The sequence below is a fragment of the Dermacentor albipictus genome, chromosome 5, assembly GCF_038994185.2.
Source record: "Dermacentor albipictus isolate Rhodes 1998 colony chromosome 5, USDA_Dalb.pri_finalv2, whole genome shotgun sequence".
NCBI lineage: Eukaryota > Metazoa > Arthropoda > Arachnida > Ixodida > Ixodidae > Dermacentor > Dermacentor albipictus.
The window spans coordinates 55694086-55713898 of NC_091825.1; the positions used below are offsets into that span (position 1 = coordinate 55694086).

The window sequence follows — 19813 nt, forward strand, 5'->3', positions numbered from 1 at the left end:
CGCATGAATGGCAGTAAACATTCGCTCACTAAGCAAACAAGGGTGTCGTCACGTGCCGAAAGACGCACACGGAGAGACGTCGCGGTCCCAAAGCTCGCGCCTGTCGAGGACCGCCGGCAGCGGGGAGCGTACGTGTTTGCACCAAAGTGAACGTTCCGTGCTACCGCTCCCTTCGGCGTCTCAACCGTGCCGCCCCTGAGACCACGTGGTACCCGACAGTGGGGCCGCATGAAGCCACCAGCCTCCTCGGCTTGCGTCTGCACGCCTGGGCCCGTCGTCCTGCCACGCACGGCGGATACCACGTGACCTCCAACATGCACGGGACGGTCAGGGCGCGAACATGCCTCGAGTGTCCACCTCGAAATAAATACACAAATAAATAAATAAACGAGAGTGCCACGCGCGTTTCTTTTTCTGCTGCGCTATTGGCCGCGATCGCGGCAACGGCTCATGCAAATGAACCACGACGTCATGGCGCAACCACCTCCCGAGCCCCCATACTGGTTTCGTGGAGACAAGTATTATTGCAGTAAGTTATTCACCGCGCTCCGATGCTCGCCAGCAGCTTTTCCTCTTTTCTTTTCCTGGAGAGTCCGGACCTTCAATCGGCACAACACAATGACGATTCGAAAGTGCCAAAACATTCTGTTTAGGCACGTGTTCTATTCAACCGCCCCGGAGCGGGAGAGGCTCCTCGGCCGCCCGGCGAGTGATGGATGAAGAAAAAATGGCTGTGGCTTAGGTAAGGTTAAGCCCAGGATGCGAAGCATACTAGCCTTTATTTTAGTTGTTGAACCACTGTTTAGCCTGGTGAACTGCTGTTGCTTGGCTATATTTGGTTCGGCTAGACGAAGAAACAACTCATGCATTACTTCTTCGCCTTCAAGAGTGGAACGCGACAGCGTTCCCGTCGACCCGCCAAGGGGTGTAAGACAATGGGCTACAGGGCAGCGACTACGCGCCCCGCATTGGACGCGGTGAGCGTCGAGCAAAGCAGCGTTCGGCGCGGCAACGAAATGTGCGCCTGAGCAAGAGACGCACGCCTTAGAAACAGCGCGTTTCTAAGGCAACACCGCATTCACTAGAGGCGCTTTTGTACCGCTTTGAAGCGTTGTACTCGTGGCTCAGTGGTAGCGTCTCCGTCCCACACTCCGGAGACCCTGGTTCGATTCCCACCCAGCCCGTCTTGCAAGAGTTGAGCCAAAGCCACTTCTCCTCTGTCGTGACGTCACGGTGTCACGTGGTTTCATGGTCACCGCCGCGCCTGAGGAGCTGGGTTGAGCCCTCGTAATATGCTTCGCATAAAAAAGAAAGGACAGCGCGAAACAATGACGTCAGCAAAAAGTGCATCGCGACGCCGCGAGAGTCGCACACTGACGCCACTCGGGGCGCGCCACGCCAAGCCACGCCTCCGTCGCGCGCACTCGCGCCGTCCCCACTCGATCGGCAGCAGACGGCGGCCTCTTGTACACAGCGTGCGCCGTTGCGCAAGCGGAGCACTTGCGGGGGAAATTCATTAGCCGCCGCCGCCGCCTTCCAGCTGCACAGGTTCGGCGTGTACGCGAGGGGATCCCAGGAAACGCACGGCTCGTCTCTCCTACACCCACGCGACGCGAGCGTCAACTTTTCGATGAACCGCCGCCAAGTGCAGTTTCGCAGCCGCTCCGCGTCGCCAGCTTCGACGTAATCGTCAGAATGCGCTTCGATGCTCGGTAATCGAAACGCAATAAATAACAATTCGGCACTTATATATATGGGATATATATATATATATATATATATATATATATATATATATATATATATATATCATGTTAAAACTATTTTCATTAGCCTTATGGTAAGAAGCTGGTTACTGAAAGCTAAAATAATAACCAACATTTTTTCCCTTTGTTTTTAAAGGCAATTTACTAATTCGGTTAATAATTTTTCGCTTTACTGTCAGTTTAGATCCCGGATAGCTTAGCAGACTTTACCGCGCACTTCTGGGACGGTCTGTTGTGCCTTAAATAATTTATAAAAAAGTCTAGACGGGGGATTCGACATGAAACGATACATTTTTTTTCTTTTAACACATAATTTTTCACACCAGCGGCGGACATCCACGTTTGCGCTACTGTTATTAGGACTGTTTCAACAATTCCGCAACAGTTCCGCGGCTAAAAACAAAAAAAAAAAGGATCGGCGCACCTCCCGTTTACGTGTGGGCATCGGCGTTAACCAAAGGTTTCTTCGGTGCACGCGGAAATGTCGTGCAAACGTACACGCTAATTACGGAAACGTTTTCTACGCAGTGACGCGAACGTAGCGTCAAATGATTCAAATCAGACGTCTAATGTTACACACTAAACAATTTAATGCAGAACAGTGGAATTTACTCAGACATTATATTGCACCGTGTGCCACTTGGCACAAACTCAACTGCGCATACCAAGAGACGCAAGTTGTTGTCTGCTCGGGATTACAGCAACACCTAAAAGTAAGGTGAGGGGGGAGGGAGGGGGAGGGTCAAAGAAAGCATAACTTTCAAATTTTAAAATTGCGAACATTAACGTCAAGAAACTGCACAGCTAGTTACGATGGGACAGACGGCAGTGCACAAGAACCTCATTGGGGGGTTCCTTAACCTGCGCCTCGATCCAAGTCTCGCAGAAGTTCTTACAGGGTACCACAGCCAAAACAGGAGAAACGGATGCGAAGCTCTGACCTTTTTCACGAAGAAAGATTCCCAGTAGACGCGCTCGCAAACCGAAGCCGCACAGCGCAGTAGTCATCAACACTGCGTTCGCAGCTGTCGCGAATGCATAGGTGAACTTACATCATTCGTTTTCTTTTCTCTGGCTTTTTTTTATTTTAATATATATATATATATTTTTCTTTTCGGCACGCTGCGCCGGTGCAACGATCGACGCCGTTTTGCCGCCTGCTGTTTTCTGAGAAACACGGCTGGAAGAAATGAAGAAACGAGCAACGAAATACCGAGTTTCCTCCGTCACCTTCCGCCAGCGGGAACGCACTGAGGCATCCATGTTGTCAAGAGGAATACAGACATGCGCGAAAGATGTTCGCGTCGTAGAAGCAGCTGTTATGGCCACCGATGTTTGTGCCCGACCTCGGAGACGCGACGCGACGTGGTCATTACAGGGACGCTATTGTCAAGCAGCGCTAAAAACAAAGCTGAGACTATAGTAACGCACTCCGCACACAAACACGTAACGCGTTATAGCACGATAACGTGTTAAGCAACCGCGTTAGTTGCGCAGCATGTAATTAATTATCTCGCTCCAGCTTCGACAACATGCCTGTGGGATCTCCATAATATATATATATATATATTTTACTTTCTGATCGTCATTTGGGGAATGGCTGACGATAAGGTGACGAGCTTTCGATGACGACGAAATGGAAGGAGCTGGGACACGAAAAACTCCAGTGTTCGACTTTAAAACTGCTGCCGTGGCTGAAACGAGAAGAGGACATATATATATATATATATATATATATATATATATATATATATATATATATATATAAACTGGCGACTTTTTTGTTTGCTCCCAACTGCATGAACTGACTATTACTGCTGGTCAGTTACCGTTAAATGTGCGGTGCGTCACGAATAAAGAATTACAAAACTATCGATCACACTGTCAATAGCGAACTGTTGTAGTAACGCGTTCTTTTTTCTTTCTTTTTTTTGCGGTATCGATAATTTCATAGCGAAATATCGCAACACGATCGAGAGCGCTATCAATAGTAATAGTATTGGAAGTCATTCTTACGCCATCGAAAGTTTGCACCGGGTGTCCCAGATAACTTGGTCCAAGGTGTTAAAGATCCACAATAGCTCTAGAGAAATCGTACCGACTGCATACAGTGTATACTTGCAGCCAGTGTTCCTTTTTTTACCCAGGAAGTGTTAATTAATTGATTTTAATTGGTATTAGTGAACTTTTCAATAATTGCTTCAGTCGCAAACATGTCAATTACAAAGTTGCAGGGCACCTTAAATGACCTCAGAATCAAGCATTTATTACGCGCTGAAGTGTGCCTGTTTGTTTTTTTCCAAGAATAAACAAATGCCCGCGAAATACGCGAAACATGAAACGGATGCGCGCCGCTACTCAAGCGCCTCCAAGCAACCTTTGAAAGATATGCGACTCCATTCGTTGATCGCCGCATCGTACAAGGCTTCGTCGTGTAGCACGGCTCGAGGCGTTTCGCAACCCAAGTAGCGTGGTGCGATAAGCGTCAGCATCTGCGGAGGCAAGAATGTAGTGCTCGATGATAAGGCACTCGGGATAGCTTTAACCTTCGCGTATCAGGAAACAAAGCTAGAAAAGAAATTCAAGCAATGTTAAAATGGTGCGCAAAAGAGCATGAAAAAAGAAAAAAAAGGCAGCTCTCGGAAGAAAAGAGGTTCTCGGGAGTTTATTTCAATGAGAAATAAACAAGGAAGTACGTAGGGCGCCTCAATCGCTCTCTCTCTCACACACACACACACACGCACAAAAGAAAAAAAGAAAAGATCCAAAGGTGCAATTAGTTTAGCCATTCACTCTTTCTGTCTCTTGAACACCGAGAAAGAGGCAAAACAAAGCTGTTCTTTTACCTATTTCTATCTTTGTCGCAACCTTCTTTTTCATGTAAGGGTAGGGTGACATGATGAAAATGTGTTAAACAGTCACGTTTTACAGTTTTGGGCGGTTATTTTCCACTGCCACTCATAGCACGTGCTCAAATGGGTCACCGTCTGAAGCAATGCAGCACTTCCTTTTTTCCGACACTTCTGCTGTCGCAGCTTTGACCGACGACGTTGGAATCTCGCGGAAGGCTCTGCTTATGTTTGCCTTTAGGGCGTCCGGTGTGGTAATTTCGCTGCTATACACGCGATCTTTTACGTAGCCCCCCAAGAAGAAGTCCAGCGGTGTTGTGTCCGGCAACCTTGCAGGCCAGGGTACGGGTCCGTGCCGGCCAATCTACTGTCCAGGAAAGAGCTTGTCGAGCCACGCTGGAGAGTAACTACTACTAGAGCGAGAGCTCCATCGCGTTGAAACCAGATGTCCCGAAGGTGCGCAAGTGGAACGTTGCAACAGACGTCGTTCACGTGGACCTCGAGGATGTTGTTGACGTGTATTGCGTTGCGCCGTTGGTGCGTTGTCAACAAGGATGGGTCTGATGATGCTGCTATCAAAAATGCCGCACCACACATTAAACGACCACTGGTATTGGTGTCGTGTTTGTGCCAGCCAGTAGGGACTCCTATCACTCCAGCATTGCCCGTTGCGAAGATTAACTTGTGCGTTGCTGGATAAATCAGCCTCATCCATTCAAAGCACGCGAGTGAGAAACTCCGGTTCCTCTTCACAATTTGTGAAAATCTAATCCGCATAGTCCAGTCTGTTTTCAGTATCTTGGTCTTCAAATTTTTGAGGGAGATGTACATGGTACGGGTGCATATGACCTTTCTTTTTAATCCTCCTCGCTGACGACCTTGAGGTTCCGGCCTCCGCACTGACGGCGCGCACACTACCGTGAGTTTACAAAGAATGCGCCAAATAAAACAACAGACGAAGGAAGGAGACACGAGACGCGTAGGCGCACTAACAACTGAGTGTTTTATTTCTTGACATGGGATTATATAGCTGCTGTCAAGGATCAAAACAAGAAGAAGAAACAGGGCCGTCATAAGCATCGCCTGGAAGCCACGATACAGAATAACTTCCAAGTGTCGCTCCCAAGATACGCCATTTCCTTTGTCGAAAGAAAAACTGAGGCTTCACTCGTACAATCATCACCGCGCTTCTTGATCTCAAGCGTGGTGATGATTGTAAGTTCATAAATTGTAATCTGCGGTCGCGTGGCGGGCATCTCGGCGGCGCAGCGTGCGCGCATGGGTGGATTGGGTGGACACACAGAGCGTGGATAAAGCTGAGCATGCGTACAAAAAAACTCGCACTGTGGGAATGTGTGGCATTTGCAGCTGTGTCACGCATGGGAGCGAAGCGTGCTCTCTCACAGCCAACAACAAATGTCTCGCTCGGCCAGGTGTGTATTCGCTGCGCTGCAAAAAACGCAGTGCAAAAGAGAAAAAAGCTACATTAGCGTTAACCGCGAAGCCAAACGAGAACACACACACACACACACACACACACACACACACACACACACACACACACACACACACACACACACACACACACACACACGAACAAATAAAAAAAAAGAACGTGAACAGTACAGTTGCCAGTACAGTTGGAAATAAAATGAAATCGCACGCAGGCTTTGTTTCTCTGCGTAGCGTTTGAATTAAACGTTCCAACAAAGGTTCGTCTAACGTAGACTGCAACAAGTGAGGTTGGATCCGCACCTTCTATTTATTACTTTTTTTTTAAAGGTGGGATACGAAGTCCCGTGAATTCGCCAGAAAAAGAGTGCGTCCAAATTTCATACTGCAACTTAATACAAGAGCGCAGTCTCCAGCCATGATTGGTCTATAGCCTCCTGCGAGGTCTATGATATTAAGACTATACGATGTCTATACACTCTTCTTGGCGTGTTTAGTGGAGTAGCTTACGCGGGGTCCAAGCTGTACCTGCCATATACACTGAATATGATATATACTCTGGTTCATAGATACAGCCGGCAACAACTTGTTTTAATATATGAAGAAGTTATTCGTTAGAAAGCGTCGAGAAAAAGAGAGAGTGAGAAAAATTGTGTCTCGAGACGCGCGGAGTGATACTTTTCTGACCGCATCACGCTCCCAACAGCTTCCGCAGCGTTGCGTGTTCAGTGTGAAACAGAGTGCGAGAGGAACTACAGACATACTTTGAACTGCACGTTTCAGGCACAAACAGGCTCACACTACTGTCCATAATAGAATCCACTAAGGAGTTGTCCAGACAAAATTTCTCGACCATGCCTCTGCTAAATTCCCACTCTTTCGAAAGATCCCGCACACTTTCTTTCAATGCTTTAACACTGCCGCAGTCTCACAAGACAAAAAAAAATTATGAGGCTTTACGTGGCGAAACCACGATTTTATTATGAGGCACGCCGTAGTGCCGCCGGAAATATGGGCCGCCTGGGGTTCTTTAACGTGCACCTTAATATAAATACACGGCTGTTTCCGCATTTCGCCCCCATCGAAATACGGTCGCCGTGATCGGGATTCAATCCCGCGACCTCGCGCTTCGCAGCCGAACACCTCAGCCACTGAGCGACCACGGCGGGTGCGCACAGGACAGAACAACGCGCACATATCACGTGTCCTGTCGTTACGCCATTGTAGTATCCTTCGCTTTTCGTACGTTTTCCAAACTGGACCGACGCCAACTCGCCCGGCTCGCTGCTAGAGTGGAAATCAGATATAACGTATCTTGGTACAGCGAATCGGGATATAACGAACGGGGATAAAGCCAATTATTCTCAGCATCGAACAGGCGTCACTTACTGGCAGGTACTTGTGTTAAAAGAAGTGCCTCATAAAGGACGGCTCATATCTTATATCGAACTCACACTGCCACAGCCAGAAAGGCGCCTGCATGCCAATGCTTGAGAGTTGCTTCCTTCTTTTTCATGCACAGCCACATTGCAAAAAGTTACAACGCGTAGTTTCGATAAGTGGATTCCTTCCCTATTTTTTTTTTCACACTGGAGATAGCGCACCCATCACACACAAAAAAAAAATTTAAAAAAATTGCATCACTAAGGATAGCACATTACGGAATTTCGTCACGGATTAGTTTCGATATATGGAACAACCCGATATACCGAACCACTTTCAGCGCATACGCCTGTTACTTGTGACGGGGTTCGACTGTGTCTTAAACGATGCGCAAAGCAAGGTTACAGCCCAACCGAGGCGCGAACTCGTCGACGGTTACGCAAGGCGCGCAACGGCGGCACGTCAACGGATAGCGATCTGCAGGCCAGCCTGTCCGCACACTCTGTAGCTGCGCCACTCGAGCGCAGTCGGCGATGAGAAAATAAATTGCAAAACGAGAGAGAAAGCCGCCCCCCGATAGCGACCACCGCCCGGAGCAAACGTGTCAAGTGCCGCCGCGTCCGTCGGCATCGGTCGGGCCACGCACGTGCCCTTATCTCTCTCTGCGGCCACAATCGGAGCCCGCGCCGTGTCGCAAGAACCTGCGAGCGACGGCGTAGAGCGGGATCGTCTCCCCCTCCACGCACACGTTTCCTCGACGAGCGACGTTCTTTCGATGAAAAACGACCGCAGGGCGACTCCGGCGTTACACGACATGTGACACGTCCGTTACCCAACCGGTCACGACCGATGGTATCGATGATGCGAAAAACGCAGTTGCGGTCAGTGCGGCCCCTTCCGGATTGCGCCGACATCCGTATACAAGGGATTTGCGCCACGGTTTCAAAACAAAAAAGAAAAAATTACCAATGGAAACTCCCGCCCCAGTGTCCACGCGAGCTACAGGCAGGGCGGGTTAGGCAGCATGGAAATGACGTGTAGAGTGCACACGCGGTTTTGCTTAAATTTGGCCCGTATGGCTTCAAACAGCCTTGAGACCTTGCAAGTTGGCCATTTTCAACAAAGTACTGCCTTATGCAACCCACCAATTCGTAATGATTCTGCAGGGGCGTGTGTGTGTGTATATATATATATTAGCAGCCAAGAATGCCAAAACATCCGCATACGGGCAGATGATTTCCTACGCAAACACGCACATTTCCTGGTATTACCCCCGACAGAGCCATCTTTTAGAGCCCTCGTGTGTCCTATACGTGAAACAACGCCTGAAAGCAAAAATTCCCAGCTCTTCCGACTATCTGGGCGGGAGAACTTGAGGCATGTCAGTACATACAATGTTGCAATTGTACAGAACACCCTTTATCAGCTTTTTAATGCGTTACATTTTTCCGCGCAGACAGAAAACTTGACGCGCTTTTCGGGGGTCAACTATTTGTATTTATTTATATTTGTTTGTATCTAACTACTTCCCCGCCTTCCTGGCTCACTACGTAGACCACGGTCGAATGGCTGGCGCAACGTCCCGTTGTGCTGAGGGAACAGGGCTCGCAAACCACCCCTCGGACCAACTTGGGGGGCCGAGTATGTGTGTGGCAATGCGGACGTGCGTGCCACTACTCGACGAACGAACCTGTTTCACGCCGACATACGTCACTGTAGACGCGGGACTAGGTATCGCTGTTCGAATATATATATATATATATATATATATATATATATATATATATATATATATATATATATATATATATATATATATATATATATATATTTGACGCCGACTATGGGAGCACTGCGTATGTGTCACTCGGCCTTCGCTGGTCTTCGATGAATCTCTTTGGTACCAACTTGGTTCACCGCGCATGTGCCACTAGGTGTGTGCCACTCTTCAATGAACGTCTTTCGCGCGAACTTGGGTAACTATAGGTATCTGCCACTGGGAATGTGCCGCTCTACGATGACGAATAAAAGAAAACTTTAAATTTCCTCGATGATGGACGCTTTAGCATGCTTCTTACTGGGTACGCCCCGCCTTCTAATGAGCCTCTCGCCAACTTGGGTCACTGAGTGCGCGCCTATGAGTGCGCGGCCAGCGAGGGAACAATCCTCAGCGTTCGCACGCACCGGCGCGCCACGCATCTCGGAGGCCACGCGCAGGCTTCGCGGCGGTGGGACTAGATGGCGCCGAGTGTTGTTAGCGAAGCAGGAGTCCCGCCGCAGTGCGCGTCGCGTACAGAGAGAGAGAAAACTTTTATTGTAAAGTTTTAGTGGAGCTTTCTTTCCCAGCGGTGTGGGCTAGCGTGGCGTCTGCTTAGCCGCGACGCTATCAGCCCATTCCGCCAACCGTATCTGGTCTTGCGGGTTGGACGTTTTCGTTTTTTTCTCCCACTCGTCATGTGAGGGAGCTCGCCTAAAGAGTTCTCTCGGGGGAGGGTTCTTTTGGCATCCCCACAAGATGTGATCTTGGTCCGCAAGGGGACAGCTACAATGTTTGCAGTTTGGTGGATATTCACCACCGGTCATTGCAGCTAGCCTTTTTGGACTAAGTACAGATCTAGTCTGTACTCTCCTGAGGTTAGTGGCCTGTATTCTAGTCAGTGTCTCGTGCGGGGATGGATATATTCGCCTGGATTCGCGGTAATAAACGGTCATTTCGGTGTAGGTGTGGATACCTTCATGTCGGTCAACCCCGACGGAGGAGCCCACCTCCCGGTTACTAGCTGCTCGGGCGGCTAGATGGGCGGCCTCATTGCCAGGGTTGCCCGCATGAGCGGGTACCCACACCAACTTCAATTGATTGAGGTTTTTGTTAATTATTCTGAATGCTCGAGGGGAAATGAAACCTGAGGTGTAGTTACGAATCGCTGTTTTCGAGTCGGATATAATAATCTTGGTGCCCGGAATGGAGGTGCCCATGGCGATGGCGGCCTCTTCCGCCTCCACAATGGAAGATGTGTTTACCGTCGCACAGCTGATGGTGTGCCCGTCGCCATTAGTGACGGCTATAGTGTGTCGACCAGATAGTGTTACCAGTGTTAGGTATTCGCTGTCGTTGCGGGTACAAAACGCGTTTCCGCGGTGCCAACCCGTTGTGTCGCTGTATTGATTCAATGCTAAACGCACTACCCTCGACAGTCGTCGCGAGAAGGGGTCTGCCAAATTTAATCCACTGAGCAAAAAAAATATATAAGCTTTATGTCTCTCTCTCTCTTGCTCTCTCTCCAGCAAGCTTTCTTGTTCAGCTACCGCTAAACATTTAACGCGCATGAATAGAAAATATTGGCGAATGCGAGGCAATGTTTCACGGTGCAGTTACAGCTATTAACTTGGTTGTGCCTCGCAGACTCTAAATTTGTGAACGCGATATGCAGGACCACTGCTTTAAGAAATAAAATGTTAGTTCATTCCGATACCATGACTAACCAATAAGCCACTGTTTCTTGTACGAGCTTCAGCTTGTACACTGGCTAACGCTCGCAAGACACATCTTGGCGCACTGCCGGCTACTCAATCTCGGGCTCTCAGGGTCTGCCTCGGTTTCCCAAGATGCGCTTCCAACAGTGGCGACCATTGCAATTGGCCGTGGCCACCCAATAGAAGCACACAATGCGGTTCGAGTGCCGTGGGTAAACATCAGGCGACTCGCACGAGTCGGTTCCCGCCATCTTGCCTCAATGCCTTCACGAATACCGCACACGTCATTCTGCGCTAGAATTTTTGACCGTAGCACCAGTCTTACAACAAGCTTCACTCCGGTAGCTAAGCCATCGACTCCTCGTTGTGTGGTTCGACCCAGAGTGCACCGTACCAGGAATCAGACAATAATAAAAAAAGAAAGTCCGAGCTGGCCGCTCCTGCTCTTAAGCGGGTACTGGGTACACGATCTTAACGGGTACACAATATTTTCGTCTATTCGCAAGATGTCGTGATGTCGTATTGTGACGTCACGACTCAATACGTGGTCACGTGGGAGCAGGATGTTGGCGACACTCGCTCCGGCTCGCGCAGTCGCCTCGTATGCCACTACTCGCTGCGTGGGCCGATGTAGCAGCATAGGCGGAGAGATTTCATTTATCCGGTGGAGGCGGGGGAGGAGGCTCGACCAGCTTTCCGTATTATATATATATTTCTTGCCCTTGAACAAACTTCGTGTTACCTCGAAGAATTCAACGCTGAAGTGACGGCGTCATATGAATATATATACAAGACCTCATAGTAGGAGACAGTTCAATTTCCTCCACTTCAAGCCCTCTCGGTGGTGTACTCTTCCTTCGTGTAATTGTCGCATACTTGGCTATCACCAATGCTGCTTCGCCTTGCCGGCGAAACTGCAGCCTCTCTCTCTCCTTTTTGTGTGTGTGTGTGTGAGTCAGAATATAAGCACTGCTGCGCATGACTGCTGTTGATTCTGATTTCGAGTGAATCTGGCTTGGTGTCACTTCGGTTACTGAGTGAAATATACAGTTGTCAAGCACCAAGACTTACAAAGCACCAATTGTCATGCACCAAGACTTACAAAAAGAGCAGTTGCGTTACTCGAAGAAAACCTAGTGCATTAAACATTACCAGTACATTAAAGTAGCCAGCAGTAATTCTTTCGTTATTGAGATTTATTTAATACAGTGAAAGCTCGTTAATTAGAACTTCAATAATTCGAATTTATGGACAATTCGAACTGTACGATTTGGTCCGGCCAAGCTCCACAGAAGTCTATGTATAAAAAAGTCCGTTAATTCGAACGCGAGAAGGTTCCCTCACGGATAATTCGAACTACGCTCGCCTGGCACACGGCCAGAGAAACGCGCTTACTGCCTACACACAAGGCTGTATTGCCTCCGAAACGGAGAGAATGGCGAGAGAAGGCAAAATCGGAAAAAATCTAACCGACGCAGGGTCAGCCAGAAGGCAGCGGCGGCTGCCGCCTCTCCGTTCTACGTAACCTCCGAGACTTCTTGCCCGTTTCGAATCTCGGAGGCTTTGCAAATCTTGTACAGCTGCTAATGTTGTGTGGAGATGGCACGGCAAGCGCCAAAACACAGCTAATCAAGTACGTCGCAGCTGCGCTTGCAATCAAGAACCAACGAATCAGGGCCTTCGCCACCTTCACATGTTCAGCGCCTTTGCCTCGGCAGTCTTCATCGGTTGTGCACCTCTGTTTTCAGCTTAGGAGGTATCGGCCGTCGTGATTCATTGTGATAGTGTTAGGCCTCGGCTAACGTTCGTTTCGGTGGACATCGGTGGTGTGGCACAGTCGGAACCAGAGTTTCGACTTGAAGGTGGCGTGTGCCCGCGGCACACGCCATCACTTTCTGACACGCCAAGTTTCTGACATGCCCTACTGCTTCCAAATCGCAGTGTACTGTTGCTGTGCTTCACTTTCGTTAGTTCGAACTTTCGTTAATTCGAACTGAAGCGGCTTCCCCTTGCGGTTCGAATTAACGAGCTTTTACTGTAATTGCAATTAATTATCTAACTCGTGTGTCCTAACTTTCAAAGTGTCAATGAGGCATTTGTAGACACCCTAAAATGACATCTAAATGCGGTGTCTCCCAAGGCCGACTGACCACATCGACAACAAAAGCCCCTTGAAAACGCGGCCTTAGCGCCGCTCTCACCTTGCACGAAATTCGAAACGAAATGGAAGAGGCATGGAATGTTTCGAAATCCCGGCATTGCTCGCCGCGCATCGAAAGAGTTCGTGTGAGGTTATATTTCGCACCAGAAACTTGCTTCGGGCCAACGCCAAATTAAAGTGACCATTTTATTTTTCACGAAAGTGTATACGCGCAGCAAAAACAGGTTCGTCTCAAAAAATAAAAGCGAGATAATCATACCGGGAAGCGAGCAACGTGCAGATACCAGACAAAACCAATGCGTTCAAGGGAGTAAATGTACCACTTCTCAAAAAGCCGAATTGTCAATCAGGATGTCTGCACACGCGCGCACACACACACACACACAAACACACAAACACACACACACACACACACACACACACACACACACACACACACACACACCAGATTTCAGTGTGCCCACACATCAGATTTAAGTGTGCCCTTATTATCTATGAATTCGTAAGCGCCGTTGAACACGAGCTGCTGCCTAGAGGACGTATTCGAATAGGTCTCCTTCTGCGGTTACGCAGTACTGAGTCCGCTTTGTCACAACTTCCGTGGCTTTCTTGATGACCGACGCTAGGATTCTACGGCAGACATCCGTTATCCTTGCTTTGAACTATTCTGACGTCTGCCTCGATCACGTAAACACGATCTTTCACATGGCCCCAGAGAAAGGTCAGGTGACCTAGCCGGCCGATTTACAGGCCCGTGCCTTTTAATCTACTGCGCATGAAAAGTAGCATCCAACCAATTTCGTGCTCGCCTGCTGCTGTGTGCTGGCGCTCCATCTTGCTGATACCACAGAAGTGGAAGAGGTGACAGCGGGACTTCGCTGAGAAACTCATAACTCATCTACGACTCCATCAAGGTTTTCGTTCACGTAGCACTGTCCAGTCAATGTGTGAGCGAAGAAGATGGGACAGATTAAAGCACCGGCGTAAATTCCGAACTACACATTGAGCGACCACGGTTACTGGTGCCGATTGCACTTTACACAGTGTAGATTGGAGTCCCTCCAATAGTGCACATTATGCAAATTTAACTAGGCGTTTCTGCGAAAATTGGCTTCATCCGTGCACAACCCTGATAAATGTTGAAAATTATTAGAAATCTTTTTTTTTCATGAGTAGTTAGCATTGCTTACTGGAAAGCGAAGCAATACTGGGTCACAGGAGATTCACGTGTATTTCACACACACCATTGGTAAAACTCTGCTGAAAGGGTCACTGAAGTTTATAGTTTTTTTTTTTCCATGGTCAAAAAAGCGCCCAGAGCAATTTGAAGCGTGGTGAACATACAGCAACATATTCATTCTCTAGGCATAGGCTATCTACGCCTTTAAAAATAACTCTTGATTGGCTACCTCCATCTTTTTCAAAAATATAATAAACTTTGTCCTGTGTGTATATTTAAATATATTGTGTGTGCATGCTGTTTACAGTATAAATATAAAACAATGTTGAAGTAAGAAAACACGCATGAGGCAGCCGCCCCTAGTAGTTCTAATGCGCGTCATGATTGTTATGATTTGCAGAAATAAAGCGAAAGTATAAATTAAAGTCGTGTACGTCCGCGCCAACAATTACGCAGCAAGCTATTGGCCCCAGTAAAACTTCAAGTGAAAAGGTAGCGCAAAGTCAAAAGAAACCTCAAATTATGTGGGTGACAAAGCTCTGGTAACGGCACTTTAGGTGTGTGTGTTGGAGGGGGGGGGGAGGGGAAGAGGAGGAGGCTTCGGCATCATCCGGAGAAGGGGGAGGCTCAGCCCCCCCCCCCCCCCCCGGAAAACTCTGGAGGGGGCTCGGGCCCCGGAGCTCCCCCGCAGTCGGCGCCTATGGTCGAGCGAACACGAGAACACCGCAAATGTCCTGCTCCCACATACTTTGTCGCGACACAGTATCCTTCTGGAAACGAAACCGTTCCTACCGGTAGAAAAGCTATTGCATGAAATTATTAACGACGCTCGGGGCTTGTCACTATTTGTTTTCTAGGGTGTAGAGGTCCAGGACTTTCATTTAACGCAAGAAATGAGCAGTCGAAAATACCACGTAAGTACCATTTTAAGCGGCTATCTCTGCTCATTCTGCATGAGAGACACATCGACCGCGTCCACATTTATACTGATGGGCCGGCCACTCACGAGCTCTGCAGGAGCCTTCATGTTCCCAGCGAGGGTTACCATGTTTGGTTTCAGTACGCAACACCCGACGATACCTACGGCTGCGGAAATTGCAACTCTTCACGCTGCACTACGTATGCTCAGCCAAGAAAAACCCTAAAAGACGGCCTGTATTCACCGATTCGAAGCCTTTGCTGTCAACCTGCGCCACAGAACACACGAACAACTGGTCTCCATGATCTTTCAGAGCAGAGAGCTCATTCGTACCTGGGCCGAGGAAACGGTCGTCACGTTTCAATGGCTGCCGAGTCACTGCGGCATTCTGGGCAGTGAGCACGCCGACAACGCCGCCCGGACAGCTCTTGAAATCGGATCCGCATGAATCGATACCATCGTCAAGCTCAGATGCAGCTAGAATGCTTCGCGTGCTGGCACGACACACGACGCTGTCCGCGCGTGACACATTGGAAGGTTTAAAAACATGCACTGTCTGGACGCTTCGTCCCGCAGACTACGGTTCTCACCAGGAGTCCGCCGAACCCATGCTGCCCGAATTTGTCGGCTATGGTTAGGAGTAGCCCGTACAAGATCGTTTGCATTCCGCAATGGATTGGCTGGCAACGCTGCCTGCAACGAATGTTGTCTAGAGGAGACGTTTGAACGGATCTTGTGCGACTGTCCTCGATGCAATGTGCAGAGAGACAAACGCTCGCTACTGCATGCGTTAGCTCGTGTCGACGAAAGACCACTGGCTATCGTTTCACTATCGTCTCAGAATACCGACCCCACAGGCCGTCGCAGCCGAAGCCTACGAATGCACTGTTGGGAGTTCTCATGGGGCAGCAAACCTGCACGAGCGACTCGAGCATCGACGTGGTGCTGACCGTTATCCACGTGATGTGAACAGCAGTGATTGTGTGCATGTGCTCTGTTTCTCTCTCTCTCTCCTTTTCCTTCTGATCTTTCTACGTCATCCCTGTCTCTCTCTCTGTATCCACGATAAGTGAACGAACGCAGCGTCAGAATTCCCTGTAGTGATTTGAGAGGGAAACTTGTGGAAGGCTGATACGTGGACGGGCTCCGCTGCGCAGCTTTTTTTTTTTTCAGTTAGATTTTTCAGGCAAGCGCTTGCCGCAGGCGTCATCGCAGTCCTCCAACGAGGGGGCTTCACTCCGAGTGGCGTCAGATAGCAAAATGTGGCGACTGCCTTTGCGCTCGCGCGTCTATAATTAGAGCGCGCGACAAGCTCGCAAGACCTTGTCCGAAGGCGAAGGCCCAGCGGAGGGGTCCCGCCGTTGGCTCAGGGGTCGTGTTTTCGTGAAAAAAGAAACTGCGCGACACGGGGCGTCTTAGTTGCGCAGTTTCACCGCCGCCTGTTTATCGAGAGACTTCCTGCAGGAGCTCCTCTGCGGCCGCCGTATTGTTCCCGGTAACGGCTTTGGTTCCGACGTCTGGTCGCGCACGCATGCACCTTTCTAGCGGCTATGCAAAGGCGCGTTGACACTACGACGACAGTCGGCCGATTTTGGTCTGCCGACTCAGCGACATCTTTAAAGGTGAACAGCTTTCTTTGGCTCTTTCGCACGTCTTCGTAGTTGGCCGGTGGTCGAACTCGGCGCGGCAAAACAAAGGCTTGTTCGTTCGGGTTATTCGCTTACATCGAGAGCGATCGTCGTGGCTTCCGCACTATTATTGTCGCGTAGATCTAGAGCGTGCCTCCCTGGTATTTCTAAGCGCTAAAATTGTGCTAGTTGACGTCTCAGTCACATGCCACAGTACATGTCAATGTATAAAGCACCGACATTATCTAGGCGCGTAATGAGTAACTATCGATGTCGAACATACTTATTTCACTGCGCGTAGACTAACGAGCACGTAATCAAGTTTGTTGGAGAACGTGTCGGCCAGCGGAATGGCCCTGTGCATTACGCAGAATTTCATGCTACACAAAAAGACTAACACCAACAGCTCTCTTCTTTCAGTTTTTTTAATACACCTATCAGCAATTACTTGACTGCTCTCAACTTCGGCCAAGCGAACGCGAGCTGTATGTGAGAGGGATTTGCGACACTAGACACAGGCTCAACACTCGATTCCAAGCAAGCTCGGGCCTAAACGGGTCCGTTCAGGCATAGGAGGCCATGGTTCAGGCTAGTCACCTTAACTACGTCTCCACTGCCAACGCCCGGAGAGAAACAAATACGGTACGCATCGACGCCATCCTGCAAACACTAGCAAACAGCGTGAGAGCTGCAATGAGAGTCCGGCGGATACGCCTGCGCAGTTTTACGGCTCCATTTAATGAGCCCCGCCAGCCTCTCTCGCACTCATTCCATCCGATCTCCGACCGGAGGCACACTGACCCTAGGTCGAAAGAAGGCTGCGCCGTCGCACTTCGCCGTCGCCTCGGGCAACGACCAGCGCTGACGTCGCAGAGGCGAAGCGACGCAGCCGCCGCTGGCTGGCTGGCGCGCCGGAGTTTCCCCGAGTCTGCCGCCGCCGCCGGACACGCAAACCGAACGCACGCTCCCTCGCTCGCCCCGTGCGTAATAGTACGCAGGCGGGACGAACGAGGTGACACACAGGAACGCGCGCGAGCGATGGGACAAGGGAGGGAAGGAAAAGAAAAAAACATGAACTCCGGCGACGCGACATCGCTCGGCGGCCGCCGCCTCAAACGACGACGTCGTCGCCGGGATGTTTTGTGCGCGATAGGCGAAGCGATAGGGTTGCCTCTCCGCCGTCGACTGGTTAGTAGGTGCTCGAAGGCTGCGGCCAGGCGGAGGGAGAGGACGAAACAAAACCAGAAGCGAAAAGCAACCCTACACTCGCCGGTGCCAGGCGCGTATATGAGAGTGAGGCCGTCGGCGAGCTAGGTTCGCTGCTGCAACCGCTTCGGGGCACACAGCGAGGCCGTGCAAGCTTGGCCAGCTGCCCCCTCGGCAGACGAGAAGACGGCGTCCCCGAGCGCGCTTCTCTCTCTCTTTCCCACACCAACCGCTCTCTCTTTCAAGCAGGCACACACACACACCTTCTCGCCCACCTCTCCAATGGCATGCATGGTAAATAAGGTATTTCCCAACGGCGGGCGCCCCGTGACTCACGCCTCGCCCGGCCCACCAGCACATCGCTTTGCGGCCGCATTCGGGGAGAAACCCGCCGTTCTCCCACATCGGGCAGTAACCGCGAGTTGTGGATCGCAAGGCCGAGCGGATTCCGAGCGCGATCAGGAGCGGGTGCCAGGAGGGTGCGTTTAGCTGAACCTCGACTTGCCTGCTACTGCGAGTCGTGGGAAGAAGGCTTGCTCCTCGACGTGGCACGGTTGTTGGGCCCGCGCCGCGCACGCAGCCCAGGCTCGTCGTCGCGCTACTGTAGTCGTGCAGGACGCGGCGTCGTATCCGGGCTTCGGCGGCGGCCTCGCCGCGGTCGCACTCATCGTCGCCTCACGCACGGCCACCGACACCATTCACGAACTCGCGCCAGGGATAGCCCTCTTCGTTATAGCGCACAAACACCACGCACGCACCACCACAGCCACCGCCGCGTCGTTCGTCGCAGCAGCAGCACAGAATGCCACAGATTTACAAACAACCTTGAGCGCTGACGTCATAGGAAAGCCCGTCAGCGACGGCCTACGAGGGAGGGGAGGCCACTGGAAATAATACGACGACGCCCGCCCGGCGCCATGTCCATGTTTACAGTCGCGAACGGTTCGCCAGGAACTCGTCTGCGCCGTCCAGCGAGGCCAAGGAGTGGCGAATAGCGCGCGGCTGTGGCGCCATCTGGTCTCGCCTTGCGTAGACGCGCCGACGCCTTCGGCCAATGGGCTCGCGTTTACCTTGAAACGGCCTCGCAGGTGCACCGCCAGGTAGGTCTGACATCAGCAGAGTCGAGTGAGCACGTTACCGCAGTTTCGCCATCCTGCCGGTTGAGAAACACTCCCCCAGCTTTCATGTGCCCGTTAAGGCCAATTTAAACATATAACGCTCGATTCTCGCGACACCTGCACCTCGAAACAGGAATCATTTCTCGCTTTCCTATTACGTCAAAATTGACGCCAAGCTGCACGATGCTGCCGAAAAGCGGGGACTAAATAGTCGTTCTAGCTAGCGTGCCAACGACGTGCGCGGCTTTGAAGCTCCACTGAACAGTTGCACCATGTTGAACGAGGTAGTGAGTGGCCACAGTTCCCTTCCCCAACAGGTGACGTCAGGTGATCCGCGCCGCCGCCTTCCGCCGCTCTTCCCTCGCTTTCGTTGAGCGCTTGTCCTTGTCTGCACCGAGCAGCCGGGGATGCTTGCCGCTGGGAAGCGTTGCGTGGCTGGCACGAGCCGAAGGGGAAAAATAAAAATACGTGCAAGAGGAGAGCGGGGTTGACTCGGCGGCGCCGTGGGTGCGCGCAGCCGCCGCGTAGCGGCTCCCGGAAGAATCGGGGCTGGCTGACCGGCGTGCAAAGGTCGGGGGACGACGTTCCGGCATTGCTGGCAGCCCCCGGGTGGCGCCGGCGCGCTACACCGAGTTGGTCGTCGATCGAACGCGCCCGCAAACAACCGACGTGTAAAA

At 50.7% G+C, this 19813-nt stretch overlaps 1 protein-coding gene across 1 annotated transcript in view; it reads right to left on the reverse strand.

The window, feature by feature from the left end:
* LOC135913279 (sal-like protein 3) overlaps positions 1–19564 on the reverse strand; it is a 142397-nt gene extending 122833 nt beyond the window's left edge. Inside the window, exon 1 of the mRNA XM_065445867.2 lies at positions 18524–19564. The gene's annotated coding sequence lies outside the window, so the exon portion shown is untranslated. The remainder of the gene's footprint in view (positions 1–18523) is intronic.
* Positions 19565–19813: the final 249 nt, after the last annotated feature.